The following is an 18,275-nucleotide window of genomic DNA, read 5'->3' as shown; positions in this document are numbered from 1 at the left end:
TTAGATCCACTGGCCGTTACATTTATTAGATCTGACTGGGGTGTTAATTGAGCGCTGATCTACATTCATCATCCCCTGGCAGGTGATATACTTTCAGTCTGTGTGATTAAAGCAATGCTGCTGTGGGTGCCATTTTGTTACTATAAAGATACAAGTTAAGGAGTTTATTTACCTATTTTATCATTTTATCAATATAGGAGGCAGGTGTCTCAGTGAGTTTAATGAATTACTTATCACTGTATTAATGGAGTTCATTAAAGCATGTATTAACCCATGCAGTAAGAGAAAAAACCATCAATCGTTTGATTAAGTTTAATAGAATTTGTATATGACTCATTCGTATGTGGGTCTTGTCTGAATGTATAAAGGGAAGAAATTTCAGTAATTTCCTGTTCGTAATGTCAAAACAGCCTGGTAACATGTTGTAGTGTCTTTATATACGTACTTATTCTCCCAGTGTGTTCCTATTAAATTTCTGCAGTTTAAACCACAGACACTCTGTGCTTATAGAGAGTGAAATAAAAGGAGACTGAGCACTATAAATTATAAAGCACAGTATGCTAATCAACCTTTCTTCAGATTTTATATTTTCCTTAAGAAATATATGTAAATTATATGTGAATTAGACAAACACTCACATACAGTTTTATTCAATACTTCAAATGTTTTCAATACATTTGCTTCTGACTATAATTTCAGCAATTACATACTTCCATTTTTAAAAGACAATGTTTCACTTCATTGGGACTGACTGAATTTGGGTACAGCAACTCTTGAGATCTGAGAAGAAAGGCACTATATAAGCGCAAGCCATAATATTAATAATAATAATAACAATAATGATAACAACAACAACAACTACTATTATTAATATTATTATTATTTAAAAACTGTGTTTTTTTTAAAAGCTGGAGACCTGGAGAGGGAGGGTATAGAACTACAGGCTGGTTCAAATGACCATCAAAATGATTACTAGAGACTATTCTGAGTTCTTGCAGAGGTATGCGGGAGTGGGGAAGAGAAGATAATGGTGTTCTGATTACGGCTGCTTGCAATCAGAGGCAGAGCTAATGCGGCCCTGGACCTGCAGCTCGGGCTGTGAGAGCAACCCGCAGCCCACGCCTCCCACAAATGTCAAGTACCACTGGACGGAACAAAAGACCACCGCGCGCCTCAGCCAGACACAGGTCCGGATTGAAGAGCCTAATTCTGATCATTACCGGCGAAATGTCTGCTCCCTCCTGCCACCATACCATCCCCCCCCCCCACACACAGCCATTACAATCCCAAATAATTGAGTTTCAGAAAACCTGTCACCACCATGATGGCAGTATAAGGCATGAACCCTAAAAGAATGCCATCATCACAAAACAGGGCAAATTTCTTTTTAAATAAGGACAGAGAAAGGGCAGAGAATAAATTGCCGTCCAGTCAAATGCGTGGAATGACATCTGGAGAACAAGAGCTGTGGGGTTAAGTCTACAATCACAGGTGTGGGACGGGATCCGGTTAACAAGAAGTGTTGTGGGGTTAAGTCACCATGGAGATATATCTGCTCTGGAGTGTCCAGTCGCTCCACGGTGTCCCTTAACCCTTATGTGATCTGACTCAGGGATAGCTCAACAGCGGGGTAATGCATTCACGGGACATTTCGGATGCACTGCAGGGGGGACTCTTCGCAACAAAGGTCAAGCCTGTTCAAACAGACCGTAAAAAAACAAAGAAAAACACCAGCGTCCTTCATTATGCTACATTTTAGACTTATTGGGTAGAACCGAGCGTTGAAGTAACTGGGCTTGTAATTGGTGGGTGATTGGTATGGTCTTATTTTTACTTTACACAGCTAAACTTTTATTTAGCTAACTAACATAACTGCTAGCCTTGTTTAGTACTGGACAGTTAGCCAAGTAAGTTAGCTTGCAGGCAAACAACAGCTAAATGGCCACATGGCAGCTGTAGAGAAAACTGAGGCTTTTTTCAAGATTATTTGAATCCCTTAGTGACAGAGAAAAAAAAAGAGCATCAAATCAGAGTGTAGACCAAAACCGGCTATTCCATTTCAAAGTTGGGATGCAAAAAAATCTGTCTTTCCATTCCTCTTGGTATGAGAAGGGGGCGCTGTTTACTGGTTGCCTGGTTACTGAGTGATTAAACTGCTGGCCCTGTCTGCTCTTCAGGGGCTTGTTTCACACAAGAAATGTCTGATAGTTTTCACTTAAATATTGCACATTATTGTCAAAACCTGTTAGATAATCCAGCCTGCCACTTGGAACTGCCATCTGGTTATAAAACAGGTTATATTAACTAACGGAGATATATTCTGTATGAATGGAATGCCACTTGCTGCAACTGAAATAAATTGAGGTAGGGGGAAGACGTTGATTGCAGAGTTGCCGATATTTCGCCTAGGCTCTATTCGCTCTTCATGAGACAGTCATGATTTCTGAGTGAAATTCTTTAATAAGAGAGGAAATGATCAGATTTAAATGATTGCACCTCACTGATATTAGCATGCAGGTCACATTTTTCTTGAAACAATTCCCTAGGATTGCGAGTGGCTGCCAGACATAGCCTAGAATGCCCTTCATTCCCCTGGCCTCCTAAGGTTCATAGCCCACTAGTTGCCACTGGCCTAGATGTAGGCAAGGTATAGGCTAGATATAGACTAAATATGGCTAATCTGTATGTAGCATAGATATAAGCAGCTAATTGTCATTGCTTTCCGTGGAATTCCTCCTTCTTCAACAGAATTAATCAGACCATGCAACTGGTAGCCATGCATACTAGTTGCATTTGTAATTCTTTCCTAAAGCCTTGAAAAGACAGAGCTTTCCGGGAGCTTTGCTTTACACGTGCAGTAAGACCAGGCCTGTGAAATATTTTGCCCATTGCACTCAGACAGGGGCTAACCCGGCACTCCGAAGCACCAGGCGTTCTGAACAGGACACCACAAGCCTATCGCAGCCAAAAAGCGGTCGCAGAGAAAGATAAGCTGACAGCTCGCAGGAAAATGAAAGGTGTGACTGCGCTCGTGGGATTGGAGCCTTGGTTCGGGTCCACGCCGGCGAGGGAGAGGAACGCCGCGGCGAGCGAGACCGCTCCGACTGGCGCCGAACACCCCGAAGGCCTTCCTGAGCACGGGAGACATTCCCCTGAACAAATCCCGCCCCCCGTGTTGGTTTTAAAACTGCGGGATTTAAAAAAGAATTCCCAGCACTTCCCACAACACCGGTTAGCCGTCTTCACAAAACAAGGTTTATACTTGAACCATTTGGCAGATCGACGTAATTAAATCAATTAAACCGGCGATTAACCAAATGAAGGCTGATTACAAAAATTAGTGGGTTGCTTTTGGAGGACTGGAAATGAGCTAATTACTGTACTGAAGTGATTACTTGAATGTGAAGTACCCTAAATGTGGTTTAAATTGAATAGTCAGCCAGTGCTGGAGTGGAGATTCATTACAGTTTCAAAGGTTTGTTGATATTGTGCCGGGGTGTGATGTGCTCGGGAATGTGCTTCTATTCATGTACACAGACAAACATTTACCCAGTCACAAGCCAGTCCACAGCGCCTGTAAAAACCCGCACCACATTTCAAACCGAGCACAAGAAGCGGGCCTGTCTTCTGCCGAAATGATGCCACTGAAGTCATTTAAAACACCGCTCTGTGAGCACAAGTTCAGCAAGGGCACAGCGCGGATGTTTTTGGCTGATTAGTCCATGATTTAATTATTTTAAACTTAATTTTAAAAAGATAAGCAAACACTAATAAGGAGCTAAGGTATATTTAACATACAATTGACTTTGTTGAGGTGGCCGATGCTATTAGATTTTGTCATGTAAAATAGTGGCCAAGCAAATATTTTTTGGAGATTTAAAAACATTTCAGCAAAAGCACTCGTAATACTACTATTTGCTATAGAAAGGTTAACATTAGCTCTGAAGGTAAATCTGTGCTTACCTGGAGAATCATCACCTTTAAAAGTCATATCAGTCTCTGATAATAATGACAAGAGATCTTGTGACTGAATCTGTACACTATGCAAATGTATTGGTTCAACACTACATATTCAATGCAAACTATACATATTCAAAATCAAATAAATAATAATGTGCTGGAGATTTAATGATCACCATCTTCCATTTCGCTCTCAAAAAAACACAAAATGCCTATTTGCTTCAGGCAGTGCTGTTTTTAATATACTTATCACATCAGTCTTTTTTTTCTTTTCCTTAGAGGGAAAACAGTCAATGTTTTGGAATCAATATAAATTCATGAACTGTTTCCATTTCAAAAATCAGTGCCTGTTGCCTGATTTGCTTCATAAAAGCAGTCAATTGAGTGAATACCCATGTCTTATTGTCACTTGGGACGACACTTGATACATCCCATTTTCTCGATTCTAATTATTCCATTTGTGAACCTGAATGCCATTTAGATGTAAGGTAATTCAGCATGGGAACTCAATTAGGTCTGTACTGACTGGGATTTGTGAAACATCAATAGATTCTCGGTGAGACCAATGGGAGCTCTGGTTATTTATCCCTAAGTCTTACTGATATTGCATTTCCGCAGTTCAATTAAACATGGCAGCAATGAGAATGTTTCACACAACAGCAGACTACCTTAATGAGAAAAGACAAGAAATGTTTTTTTCCTTTCTCTCACCCTGCATTTCGGGGCCAGAGAATTGCTGCTCAGCAGTCGTTACCTCTCAAATTACCACGGCAATATAAATAAATAAGTGAAATCACAGATTCACTCAAAAAATATTACCTGAGACTGAACTCCTGAGCCTTTTCCAGATGGTGTGTGTTCTCTGCAAAAAGAAAAAAGATAATGCACAGGTCATTTAGATTCTGAATCTATTCCATATTGTACACACACAAAACAAGGCAGAGCTTTCAATATGTATACAAATGCATATCTACTTCTGACATAGACCTGCATTCAATCATCACCATTTGCCTTTAACTTTAAAATACATGCAAGTTTAAATAAATAAAAAAAACTTTCATTCCCCCTCCTTGAATGCATGAGTACACACACGAGATATCTTTTCATATAAAAACTACATCCACAAATTTCTTTTGAAGGCAATTCAGAGTTCCTTTTCTGTGTCATTCACACTTCAGACCTCTGAATATTCACGCAAATTTGAAGCTTTAAATAGTATGGTGTGGCACTGACAGGGCTGCAAAGAGAAGGGATTGATGCTTGCATTACAAAAACCCCAAGAGAACGTCACACACTCTCATTCTAATAAGTCAAGACTAGCACTGACTAGCATCCAGCTCGAAGGACAGATTATGACGTACAATTAGGCATATTAGCTCGGATGACTCAAAGACATGCAGACAGTGCCATGAGGTGTTGGTTTTCAAAAGGAAGCGTCCCATCCCTGGATTTTAGGTCTTATTAAACACATCAAACTGTTACGAAGTGGCACGCTCCGTAATAATGCCTTAAAAGCCTGTCAAGGAGCAGCTGGAAAAAAAAGTTATGGCTGGAGGCGACCTCTGCCCTGTGTTTTATAGTAATGGACCTAATAGGAATTCACTTTGATGTATGAAATAGAGCAAATTAATAGAAAGATGGATTTAGATGCCCTGACCTGGTACTGTTTAGCACTGCGCTTTCAGGAGATAAAGTGCATTTACTCTCTGAATGCTAATATTGTGGCAACGTTCTTTATGCGCCCTCTCAGTGCGACCGCACGGTCGCTGAACAGTGACGCACCAGCAACCGTGTTTGAAAAGCAGTGACAAAACAGACAAATGAGCGAAAAGGATAAACAGTTTGGAGAGAGACGGAGAAAAGCTGCGCGCGTTGATCGCACGAGTACCGAAAAGCCATTTTCCCGTTTGCTCAAAGTCCTTTAGATGTACGGTAATTCAGAGACCGTTGAGCACCAGTCAAAACAATTAATTTAGCCAGGTAAATGTGCACTGTTGGTTTGCCAGAAATGCATGATCAATCTTTAGGTTCATCAGCCAAAGCAATACAGAGGATACAGCTGAAAGCACCAAACATAAAATCTTAATATTTATTGGTTTTAAACTCATTACATATTTCCCCTGGCAAGCTACATCAAAAAAGCAAGGACACATTAGAAACGAAACAAACATTAAAATGCATTTTATTCTGAATAATGTAAAAAGAAATCACAGAGACATTCTTGTTTGTACAGTCTCTACAAAACCTAATTATCAAGACTCAAACATGTGTTAATTGATTTTCCTTCCAAAGCATTAAGGAATTATGAAAGAAAAAATGCACAAGTGTTTACAATTCTGAACCGTTATTTCCTTTGAACATTCACTTTTTTAATAGCCTGCTCTGGTTCTTTAGCTGACAACAATTTTGTCTGTAATTACATCAGAAGGGCCCTGCTGACAACGAGGCACACCATCTCTGGTATCTCTGGCTGAACCCAAGCCAGCGTGGACCACCTGAGAGAGGGCAGACGAATGACCAGGTCAAGTCTCACTATAACATGGTTCATATTTATAACTCAGGGATAAAAATCCTTCCAGGATATACTGACAACGACACCAACATGAAATTTGTGTCAGAATTATTCATTTAACCAAAAAAGAGCAATTTATGATCTTTATATCCGTTTTTATTTACAGATAGCATTGCAAATGTTACTGCTGAATGATTTTGGGGTAAACACGAAAGGGGTAGGGTCAAATCAGCTGCAACTTGGTTTGGCCTTGCCTTGCAAAATATGTCAACGCAGTGTTACTTTTTCCGGTTTACACAACATTTACATTCACCTCTTTTAAAAAAGGTTATGAGTTGTAGGGAAAGGTAAGGCAGCCTTACAATCAGCACAGAGTTGAAGGCAGAGCTCTCAGTGAAATGACAAGGTATCCCCCATACCGGTAAAATAAAATAAAATAGGTCAAACAATCGGAACAAAGCGGTGTGTGCGCTTTTAAACTTTGTCAGAGAACTCAACAGGAACTACACCCATGGAGGTGATTCCTCAGCTCAGTAAAATGAGACCAATTAAAAGCATTTTATCCCGGGTGTCATCATGATTAATCGCACACTAAAATGGATCCGAGACCTTCAAGTCAGAATGGCTGTAGAAAAGGCATTTTGCTTCTCAGCATTACTGGCAACAAGGCGAGCAGTTAAGTGAGCCAGCCTCTGCAATAGTATGAATATTTAATTAATAATTAGTCATGTAATTTCTCCTCAGGAATTATTATCCCTCGAACTGGTTTGTGAATTTAATTATTAGCAGCCTTTTTGTTTCCATGTCCCCCTCATTACTGTCAGGATTGATGTAACATAAACTTCATTAAAAATTAAAGCAAGAGTCTTAATTACAAGGCTACCCTGACTGAAGTTAGAATTAGCCAACTCAGTGATGTGCAAATGAGTGCATTATTTAAGAAACATGCTGGAAGTAGTTATGCTAATTTGGAGGGTTCACAGTAGCAGACCTTTTCACTTGCAGTTGCATATTCATTAAACGCACTATGCAAATTTAATGTAGCAGTCTTAGTAATGCCTTGTTAATTTATTCAGATTTATTGAGTACGACTTGTAAAAAGTACCAATTTAATTACTCCATCTCCTTGGATGGTAGGTGGAGATAGCTGAGGTTTTAAAGTGTGTAAATCTGGATTACTGCGGTTTGATGGAGGAAGAGGTATCAAAGGACGCTATTTTTTCTCTCTCTCTTCATTTTTTTAAATAACGGGGCAGAAAAAAAGAAGCGTTCCATTTACTTACTGAGCGATCGGAGAGAGAAATCGCTTATATTGCACACGCCAGCTCCCCAACAGGAGTTTAAAAAAAGAGAAAAAAACGAAGGAAGGAGAAAAATAAAGTCTCCGTTGTACCAGCTGAAGAGCTGAAGCAGTTGCTGAGTCCACAGTCTAATGGTTGTAATGATCCTACGGAGACCAGTAAAGGTTATAAATGGAGATCTTTGAAAAGTGGAGTGTCTGCAGAAGGCATTTATTAGACCCCCACCCCCTCAGGTCCAGGCAGACTGGCAGTGGGGGCTTTGGCAGGGAAATGCTGGGAGAGAAGGCTTCCCCTAACACCCCTGCCAGCCATGGGCACAGGACAGGAGTAACGGCCAGGAAGACACCGGAGACCACACTTTAAATCCCAGCCCAAACACAATATAAAATACAAAATCACTCAACACCACCACCGCTGCAGAGTCTTGATGAAAGAGAAGAGAAACTACAGTAGATATTTGGCAATAGTGCTGCGTAAACAATTATGGACGGTGAGGGATCATGGGAATCAAAGATGAAAAGGGAAGGGGTCAAAGGGTTCAAGTGCATCAAGGGTAACCGCAGATGCAGGGTTGTCCAGGCATAAATATTTATACCCAAAAAAGGGGGCATATAGCCACCTATAAAGACAAATCAACATTTTGCTCCCTCCCTCACACACACACACGAGATCTTGCTCTGCTCATCATTAATCAGCTGATATGAAATGAGCGTAAATAAACACTGATGAACACACCACTGTCTTTAAAGAGACATTAAAAGGAAACGGCACCCCCAGCCCCCCTGCCATACGCTCTGGCTTGGTGTTTCTGATGCAGTCCGACACCAGCGCTGCTGCTCCTGATCCATGGGGCCACGGCCCTTTTCATGTAAATGAGTGGGGGGGTGGGGGGTCCCCGGGGGCCGGCGGTGGAAAGCACGCGGGGCCCCCGGGGCTGCTCAGTCTCCGGCGCGCGGCTGTGGCCCCGGCGCCGTGCGCCCGCTAACGCTGCGGCCCCATTCGTTATTTCCTCCCCTGCGGAAAACCTCCTGGGTCATTCCTCTGCAGAGCCACACAGCTGCTCTGAGCCAGGGCCCCGCTGCCCGTCCCTTTCACACCGCGTCTCTAATAATGATCATATTATTATTATTACTACTACTATTATTATTACTACTATTATTATTATTATTACTATTATTATTCATAATAACAACAACAATGACTTTAAACTTCACATTATCTTATCAACAATCAACAATAATAATGACAACCATTGCCATCATCATTCGAACAACAAAAGCAGCGAGCATTATTATTATTATTATTATTAACAACAATAATGACTTTAAACTTTACATTACCCTATCAACAATCAACAATAATAATGACAAACATTGCCATCATCAAACAACAAAAACATTATTATTATTATTATTATTATTATTATTATTATTATAATAATAATAATAATAATAAACTTTCAAAATACATACAAAATATTGTTATAAGTTGTTTGTTCTCAATGGAAATTAGCAGGGCAACCCAATATCCAAATATATATATATTGCTCAAAACAAATTCACACTTTCACCACTTTGGGCAATGTTTACTTCAAATACATATTTTACGAAGAACTTGTTTGCTATGAGTGTAATTTGCATAGAAGATAAATAAGGTGGTGATGGGGAAAAGCACACATGCATATGAGCATATATACGCTTCAAACCATTATTTAAATGCAGACTGTGGGCAAGCTATGACACAAATACTTGTAAATACATTTTATAAATACATATATTTTATTTATTTATTTAAAGTGTAATTATTAACCAAACACTGTTATAATACTCCTCACAGATGAAAATGTTTGAATGTAAATATACAGGATCTTCATTTCATCCTCAAACACGTTTTTCCCTAATATAATGAATTAAACATGAATATGCTTGTTGGATTTGTTTAATTACTTGAGTAATTATTTTCGGAAAGGTCTCCAAAAGTTCTCCAACTGCACATAATTCAAAGCAAACCGCCTGGCGGAAATGACACACGCACATGCACACGCAAACACACACACACACACACACACACACACACACACAATCTTAACACAGATTCTCAGTGAGTTTACACAGCACACAGAAAACTTTGTTGCACTGCTGAAGGTCACAGCATTCATTCATTGTGCACAATGAATAACAGCTAAACCAGTTCTGCTGCCAGAAATCAGCATCCGGTGCACACCTTATGGTGACAGTAATCCTGATGAATACAGATCTATTTACTCACACTAATGATAAATAACTGCAACAAAAAAATGGAATGTCTTTGATCTGTTTGCAGCTATGCTTTGAACCCAGGTCATCCGCTCTAAAGAGTGTCTGTTGTCCAGGGCAACAGAGGGCAAACCAATTGTGCTCCGCCAGATTAAGAGATCTCACGGCTGCAAACCAGGGCTGACAGGTTCTGGTGGCTGAGGGAGCAGAGGCTGAGAGAGATGGGCTATTGATTATAAGTCAGTGCTGGTTTAAGGGCAGTGTTCCTCTGGTGGTAATGACTGGGTTATTGATTATAAGTCAGTGCTGGTTTAAGGGCAGTGTTCCTCTGGTGGTAATGACTGGGTTATTGATTATAAGTCAGTGCTGGTTTAAGGGCAGTATTGCTCTAGTGATAATGACTGGGTTATTGATTATAAGTCAGTGCTGGTTTAAGGGCAGTATTGCTCTAGTGATAATGACTGGGTTATTGATTATAAGTCAGTGCTGGTTTAAAGGCAGTGTTCCTCTGGTGGGAATGACTAGGTTATTGATTATAAGTCAGTGCTGGTTTAAGGGCAGTGTTCCTCTGGTGGTAATGACTGGGTTATTGATTATAAATCAGTGCTGGTTTAAGGGAAGTATTGCTCTAGTGATAATGACTGGGTTATTGATTATAAGTCAGTGCTGGTTTAAGGGCAGTGTTCCTCTGGTGGTAATGACTGGGTTATTGATTATAAATCAGTGCTGGTTTAAGGGAAGTATTGCTCTAGTGATAATGACTGGGTTATTGATTATAAGTCAGTGCTGGTTTAAGGGCAGTATTGCTCTAGTGATAATGACTGGGTTATTGATTATAAGTCAGTGCTGGTTTAAGGGAAGTATTGCTCTAGTGATAATGACAGGGTTATTGATTATAAGTCAGTGCTGGTTTAAGGGCAGTATTGCTCTAGTGATAATGACAGGGTTATTGATTATAAGTCAGTGCTGGTTTAAGGGCAGTATTGCTCTAGTGATAATGACAGGGTTATTGATTATAAGTCAGTGCTGGTTTAAGGGCAGTACTGCTCTAGTGATAATGACTGGGTTATTGATTATAAGTCAGTGCTGGTTTAAGGGCAGTATTGCTCTAGTGATAATGACTGAGTTATTGATTATAAGTCAGTGCTGGTTTAAGGGCAGTACTGCTCTAGTGATAATGACTGGGTTATTGATTATAAGTCAGTGCTGGTTTAAGGGCAGTACTGCTCTAGTGATAATGACTGGGTTATTGATTATAAGTCAGTGCTGGTTTAAGTTCACTAGCCCTCTGGTGGTAATGACTGGGCTAATAATTGTTAGTTAATGCTGGTTTAGGGTCAGCAACCCTGCAGCAGTAATGGCTGGGTTACTGACTGCCAGTCAGTACTGGTTTGAGGTCAGTATCCATGCAATAGTAATGAGTGAGAATGACTGAGTACTGGTTTAAAGGCAGTATCCATGCGATTATACTGATTGGATTACTGACTGTGATTCAGTGGTGGCATACGGTCAGTATCCCTGCCCAGTAATGACCACATTACTGATTGGAAGGCAGTGCTGGCTAACGGTCAGTGTCTCTCCCTGGTAATGACCACATTACTGATTGGAAGTCAGTGCTGGCTAACGGTCAGTGCCCCTCCCTGGTAATGACCACATTACTGATTGGAAGTCAGTGCTGGCTAACGGTCAGTGTCCCTCCCTGGTAATGACCACATTACTGATTGGAAGTCAGTGCTGGCTAACGGTCAGTGCCCCTCCCTGGTAATGAGCGGCTCCTCCGTGCTGCCTGGCAGTGAGCCATGCTTGTGCATCTGAGGAGCTGTAATCAGAGGGAGCTTAATCTCCTCTTTTGTGTGAGGCCTCAATCGCAGGTAATCACATTCAAGGACCAGTGCATTCATTTCAGCTACTATACAGGCACACAACTCGGAACAAGCGGCAAACATGATATTTTCAGATGTATAAAAAACTCCTTCCTGTTTTTTTATATTCCATCAGTGGACATGCATCAACAACCATTAAAAAAATTATTATTAATAGTTGTATTAGTATTAGTAGTAGTAATATTAGCAGTAGCAGGATGACTAGTAGCAGTAGTAGTAGTCCTAGTAGTAGTAGCAGCAGTAATAGTAGAAGTGGTACTAGTAGCAATAGTAGTAGTATTAGTAGCACTAGCAGTAGTAGTAGTACTAGTAGTTGTAGAAGTAGTAGTGCACTTTCCCAGCTCTGAGACAAAGCTGAGCCAGGCAGGAGCTGAAGCTGCTCAGGGAAAAGCCCATCGGATCTCCGTGGCGACCGGCCTGGGCCACAGCGACACAATTACCCTTTAGCGATGACTGATGTGACTGTGGATATCGACGCGCTACATTGATGGAGATGAGATTAGCTTAATCAAGTTCATCAGCTGGACCGGACCAGTGAATCTCATTACAGCTCCACCCCCATCGCAAGCACCCACACCCTGACCCCCTCCCCCACCCCTGCCCCCTGCCACCTGATCATCCGGCTCTGTTCCCTCCCACCACATTAGCTGAGTAAATTTATGACATCGTTAGTTTTAACTATTAGCTCTGTTAGGACAGGGCGTAGCTTAAAAATATCACTCATCCACAGTCCTTTATACAGAGTGCTTTTAACCCTTGAGAGTCACTGGTGTCGCCGGGTGCTTGAAACACAGTCGTTAGACTTTTCTTGACTGGGTCTTTATGGCGATATTCTTCAGTCAAGTGAACTGCGGTGAAGGACACAGAGTAAGTATTGAAGACATAACCTCTGCTGTTAAACTTTAGAGCCATTTTAAACCATTTTACAGTGAGACATTATTTGTATAAAATGACATTGCTGCCATTTTAGCAGACACTCTTAACCAAGTTTAGCATTTTTACACAGCATCCATTTACACAGCTGGAGGTATATTGAAGCAATTTGTAGGATAAGTACCTTCCCATTACAAGCCCAAATCTGACCCCTTATACAACACTTCCCACCCTATCACACAGAAATAAAATATAACTCAAACTCCAAACAAGTGATTTAACATCCTCAGAACCAGCTGATCTGGTGTCAAAACACTGAGTCAATTTCAGACAAAATATTGCCAATATAAAAAACTACAGCCACACAGCCAATCTACAGAATCATGCCTTGCGTTTGTGTTTTGAGTGGAGCCATTTGTCTGTAGGTTTGTACCGTGAGGAGAACAAGCCTTCCCTGAGGGTTAGCCCATTAAACTGAGGGATTAGCAAAGGATCATTAAAGATTAAAGAGGTGGGTTTAGTTTATTGTCCTCAAACAACAACTGTAACCGTGTGGGACGATCCCATTCTTCATGTAATGTTGCATGCAGGCAAGGGCTTGTGAACAAAAAAATCTCAGCTAAATGAATTGGTATAAAACTGATCAGTGTGAAACACAGTGTGCCTCATGTTTCAGTAAATATTTGTTTCAGTTTATGAGATGCAAACATAATTTTTGTTCAAAAATGACTGAAATTCAGGCATAAATATGGCATGCATAATTCGCACTGATCAGCATATTAATGTAATTTATAACTTAAATGGTTAGAATCAGACGGGATAACAAGCTCTGCTTTTGCTTTGATTTTGACGCCACTGCAAATGGGTTCTCTCTCTTCCGGTAGCATCGTGAAACTGGGCAAATGAGACAACGGTCATCAGTAGAGGACGCGATGGCCAGCACAACGTCAACTGTTCGTGAACAGGCATCTGTCGGCAGCGAGATGGGAAGAGGGGTCTAAAAAAATCCACAGATGTGCGTAACTGGTGAATCGATGAAGACAGCAACGCAGCAACAGGGAAAGAGCAGAGCGAGCTCAAAACGCGGACTTTCTCCAGGAAGTGATGAGGGATGGTCCTGATTCCCGGCCACATAAATAACCGCAACAACACGTCGTCCTTCCACACCACACTGGAGCACAATTAAATGGCAAATGGGCTGTGGCAGGGCTAAATGAACAATTAATAGCTTTCCATTATTAGCTGTTTGTTTGGTTCCTCTGGAAGTATAATAATTACTTATCATTTAAAGTAGCACAATTACTTATCACCTTTATAAGCCCCTGGTTTTTCTTCTCTACCATCACCATCAAAAACATCAAAATCATCTTGGTGAGTGTGAGATATATATATATATATATATATTTTAAAAAAAGGTTTTTAAGGCTTGTAAGCACATCTCATTAGCAGGGTAAACACTGAATCCATCAGCATAATGCATGTACCCCCCAGGCAGATATTCATCTAGGGCCAAAAATAGCACCGAGTTTTTACAGATAAATCCTTTTGTGTCAAAACTGACAAACATCGCATGGGACAAAGAGCTCGGACGTCAGCCAGGCCTAAGCACACGCGTGCTCTTAGAACAGAGCGCAGAGAACACGCGGACGTACGGCCTCTCACTGTGCATAGCGCCAGAGTACGGCTGGCACCGCGGAAGCAGAGAAAACTTTCGCAAACAAAGCCAGGCGAGGGGCCTCCTGGTAGTCCCCCATTTTGACTTTCACACTGCCTCTGTCAACAGCCGAGTGGACAGCCCCTCCGCCTGAAGAGAGATATCACACCATTACAGCGCAATTTAGGAGCCATTCATCAAAAGAGACACAAGATTAATTAAGCCTGAAGTCTGAATTACCCTCACTCTCTCCTCTCATCAAGGTGTACCATCAGCCCAGGGGTGTGTGTGTGTGTTTGGGGGGGGGGGGGGAGATGGCAGAGGGGTTTAGGGACCGGGGGGACGGGAGGGGGTGGGGGTGCAGAGGGCACTGGTGTAGGAACACCACAATTCCATTCCAGCTAAAACCAACCACTTCCAGCACGTCCGTTACCAAATACTAGCCAGTTATAGCACCTCGCCATCACTCAAAACTCAAAAATGTTAAATTACAGCACATAATATCAGGCCACAGCTTATTATCAGTTTCAAAAGTAACATAAAAGGTACAAAGAAAATGGCCAATGTTAGTAACGCGTTATCGCTGACCAGTGCTTCTGCATTTGAGCGGACTGAAAAACTTGCAAAGAGGAAAGGCCCAAGGTGATCTTTCAGCATTAGGCCTTAGGAGCCGGGGGGGTGGGGGGATGGGGGGGGAGGGGCTGTCCCCTCCTCCGCTGGAGGTAAAACGGCGAACGCGGCGAGCAGAGCACCCTTTCTCCGATGGCTTCCGCGCGGCGCGCCGAAGCCCGGCAGCGCTGAACTAAAAATGAATCAATCCCCTCAGCCGGCGAGTTCATTATGAAAACAAATATATAACTAAAGCTTATTTCTATATATGTGTCCAACGCCGCGGCAGCGCCGCAATGATAAATAAATCATGGCCCTCGTTGGGTCGAGCGTCGGGTGTTTAAATTCCGTGTCAGTTCTCCCCCCCGGCGATGATTCATACCTTTACGCGTTTGACGGCGGGCGATCGCGGTCGGGCCGCGCCACAGGTTTGACGCGGGGGTGCCTCCCTTCCCCCCCCCCCCCGGCCCACCGTGCCCGCGAAGATTGATGCGTCAACACTGAACTTATAGGAGGGGGGTAATGAATTTTTTTTTTTTTTCCCCGTACGGTTTGCTGATTACTCTGTGAAATTAATCCCCGGCACAAAGGAGAAAGACCCGCCCCCTCCCTCCGTTCCACCGTGTTGTGTTTTCCAGAACACCTTACGTGTATGTATGTATATTTATATAAATGTACACACCTACATACCTATATATAACATAGTGATCTATATACACAGTGCACAGGCCTGGACACACGCATATGCCCGCAGACACACACTCACAGGCGCACGGCTTTAATGAGTTTATTAGCCTATTGTATCCTCTCCGCTATCTGCGCGGGTCACGGCTGTGATGAATGGGCTGTGTGGCGCGTAGCTCCGGGGTAGGATTTCATAGCTCAGGAGGCAGTGCGGGTCCCGCAGTCAGGATGGGAAGGGAAGAAAAGGACAAGAGGATGGAGGGGGAAAGGAGGAGAAAAAGGAGGAGGAGGAGGGGGGGGAGAGGGGGGAGAGAGAGGAAAAAAGGGCATTTGGATCACGGGAGAATTCTCTCTCTCGAGCCCTGCATCTCGGAGACATTAAGAATGTAATGCGCTATTATTCTCCATCGCCCCCCTAAGCCTCAAACATCTGTCCTGTGGGCGTCGGCGGTAATAGACTTGGGCTTTAGGACCTGTGTCTTACAGAAGACCGCGCCGCCTCCGAGGGCCCTTGACACGCCACAGCCTTAATCTGCGGCTCCTTGGACAAAATTGACATTGTCTAGAGAGAGTAAAGCAATCACGGCAGCCCGCATTACCCAGCATTTATGTTTGAGCTGCGCTTCCAGACAGCAAATCTTGACCTTTAGGAAGGCCCCCCGATATTAGATTTCCCCGCCACAGCCGTCTCCTTCCAAACTCCCTCAAAGAATGAGTTTGCCGTGGGAGCCGGCTTTCCTCGGGGTTACCTGTGGGTTTACCGCGCGGACAGCAATCAGCCGCTGCCGCTGCCGGGGAAAAGGCTTTCGGACGGAGGGAAAGGGAGAAAGACGGGGGGAGAAAAAAGAGGCGAAGAAACACGGGGGCGGGATTAGGCCTCTGATCTGGCCTGACACGAGTTGATACATCTTTTGACAGCAGCGCGGGCTGAGAGTAAATAAGGGCGGCGGGCGGCCCGCCGGCCCGCGTGCGCCGGGTCTCTCGCGGCGTAAACAGGGGGATCAACGGGACGCCGTTCCGCGGCGTTTAAACCGAACGGCGGGAGCGCGGACCGCGGCGGCAGAGGGGCCGGACCGCCACGGCAGAGGGGTCGGACTGCGGCGGCGCACGACCCAATCCCGACCCGCGATTCACAGAAACACCATTAACAACAGGTTCTTAATTAAAACTAGGCCATTCTGAAGGATGGCTATCCTGTCTTGCTTGTTCATTAGAACTTCATACCACGGCGATGAAACCACCAGTAACACAACCTGCTGTTATTACAGACTGCATGAAAGTTCCACTGCAGGAGGCACACACAAGGCAAAGCAAAAGGAAAGAGCACTGCAATATTTTAAAGAGGTCAGATATATAAAGAACACCACTGGGTGCAATTTGGGGCCCAGTGAGAAGCCCTCTGGACCAGCCCAGACCCAGGAAGCTGTGGCTGGGAGGCCCACAGGGGAGGTGGGGGGGGGCAGAGGGGGGAAGGCTTCCGGTCAGCAGGGAAGCCCACACCCCTTTGCTCACTAGTGGGTCTTCCTCCTGCAACCTGCCTGCAGGTCAAGATGGCCGACTGCAGGGTAAAGAAGCGGTTTGCTGGCCTCGGCATCAGAGGACATGCTCATGGTGTCATGGCGATCCAGGACGAACAGGCAAAGCAGCGGTTAAATGCGTCCGTTCATCGCTATTCAGGACGCATATAGAGAAAATAAACAAAAGGAGTCTTCAGATGATGGATACAGGATTCAGTGGGAGGAGCTCAGTGTGGGTGGAAAGACATTACATTACAATGCCTTTCATCTCCACTGGCAGAGGTGGCAGTGGGTGGTCTTTAACTATTATACAGAGCAAGATAGAGTAAGAGCAACAGTAGCTTTGTAGAGAAATGCCACTTTTTCAATTTCTAAACCTCTGAGCAAATGGTTTAGGCTTGCTAATCACAGACTAAATCAAAGACACAACTAATGGCTGAGCTAAGCAGGGCCTTTCACATTTCAATAACTAAAACAAAAAAACTGTGTTGGGTCAGGCCTGATGGTACAAAGAACATGCGCATCACAACTGACAGAGAAAAATGCCAATTAATCCAGCGCTGTCATTCATGTTATTCTACTGCACCCTTCAAGGACCAAACCTCCACAGAAGTTCATCTTGGTGAGACTTCACGACCAACTGTTTTGTTGTTACTTTTAACGATGTACCATGCATAATTTTAGATTATGCCAGAGCAATGACATTTGTCAAATACTGAAGAAGCAAACGAAAAAAAAGAAAGAACTAACAATCTCGTGAGCAAAAGTAAAGACAGGATCCAACAGGGAATTTCACTGACTGCTTCAGAAAAGGTGCTGTCCAATTAAGACATAGCTGCTGACCAATCAAAGACCAAGTCCTAAACCTGCTTGTGGCGCGTGAATTATGGAATAACTGTTACATAAAGCAATAGCTTAAGAGCCAGTGATTCTTATACTGGTTGAAAGTAATGCTGCATCACACTAATCATTTTTCCTATCTTCAGAGTAAAAGCATGACTGGGGTCAGGGAGGATACTAGTATAGG

At 43.0% G+C, this 18,275-nt stretch overlaps 1 protein-coding gene across 10 annotated transcripts in view; it reads right to left on the bottom strand.

Annotated features, from left to right (window-relative positions):
• foxb1a (forkhead box B1a) overlaps positions 1-18,275 on the bottom strand; it is a 181,008-nt gene that overhangs the window by 131,190 nt on the left and 31,543 nt on the right. For 8 of the 10 annotated variants that reach the window (XR_010326062.1, XR_010326065.1, XR_010326064.1 and 5 more), the window contains exon 3: positions 4,780-4,822. The gene's annotated coding sequence lies outside the window, so the exon portion shown is untranslated. Of the gene's footprint in view, positions 1-4,779; positions 4,823-6,093; positions 6,456-18,275 lie in introns of those variants that run through there. The other 2 variants (XR_010326067.1, XR_010326069.1) reach the window with 1 other exon arrangement.

The sequence above is a fragment of the Anguilla rostrata genome, chromosome 16 (genome assembly GCF_018555375.3).
Source record: "Anguilla rostrata isolate EN2019 chromosome 16, ASM1855537v3, whole genome shotgun sequence".
Classification (NCBI taxonomy): domain Eukaryota; kingdom Metazoa; phylum Chordata; class Actinopteri; order Anguilliformes; family Anguillidae; genus Anguilla; species Anguilla rostrata.
This window is presented reverse-complemented; position numbering and strand designations above follow the sequence as displayed.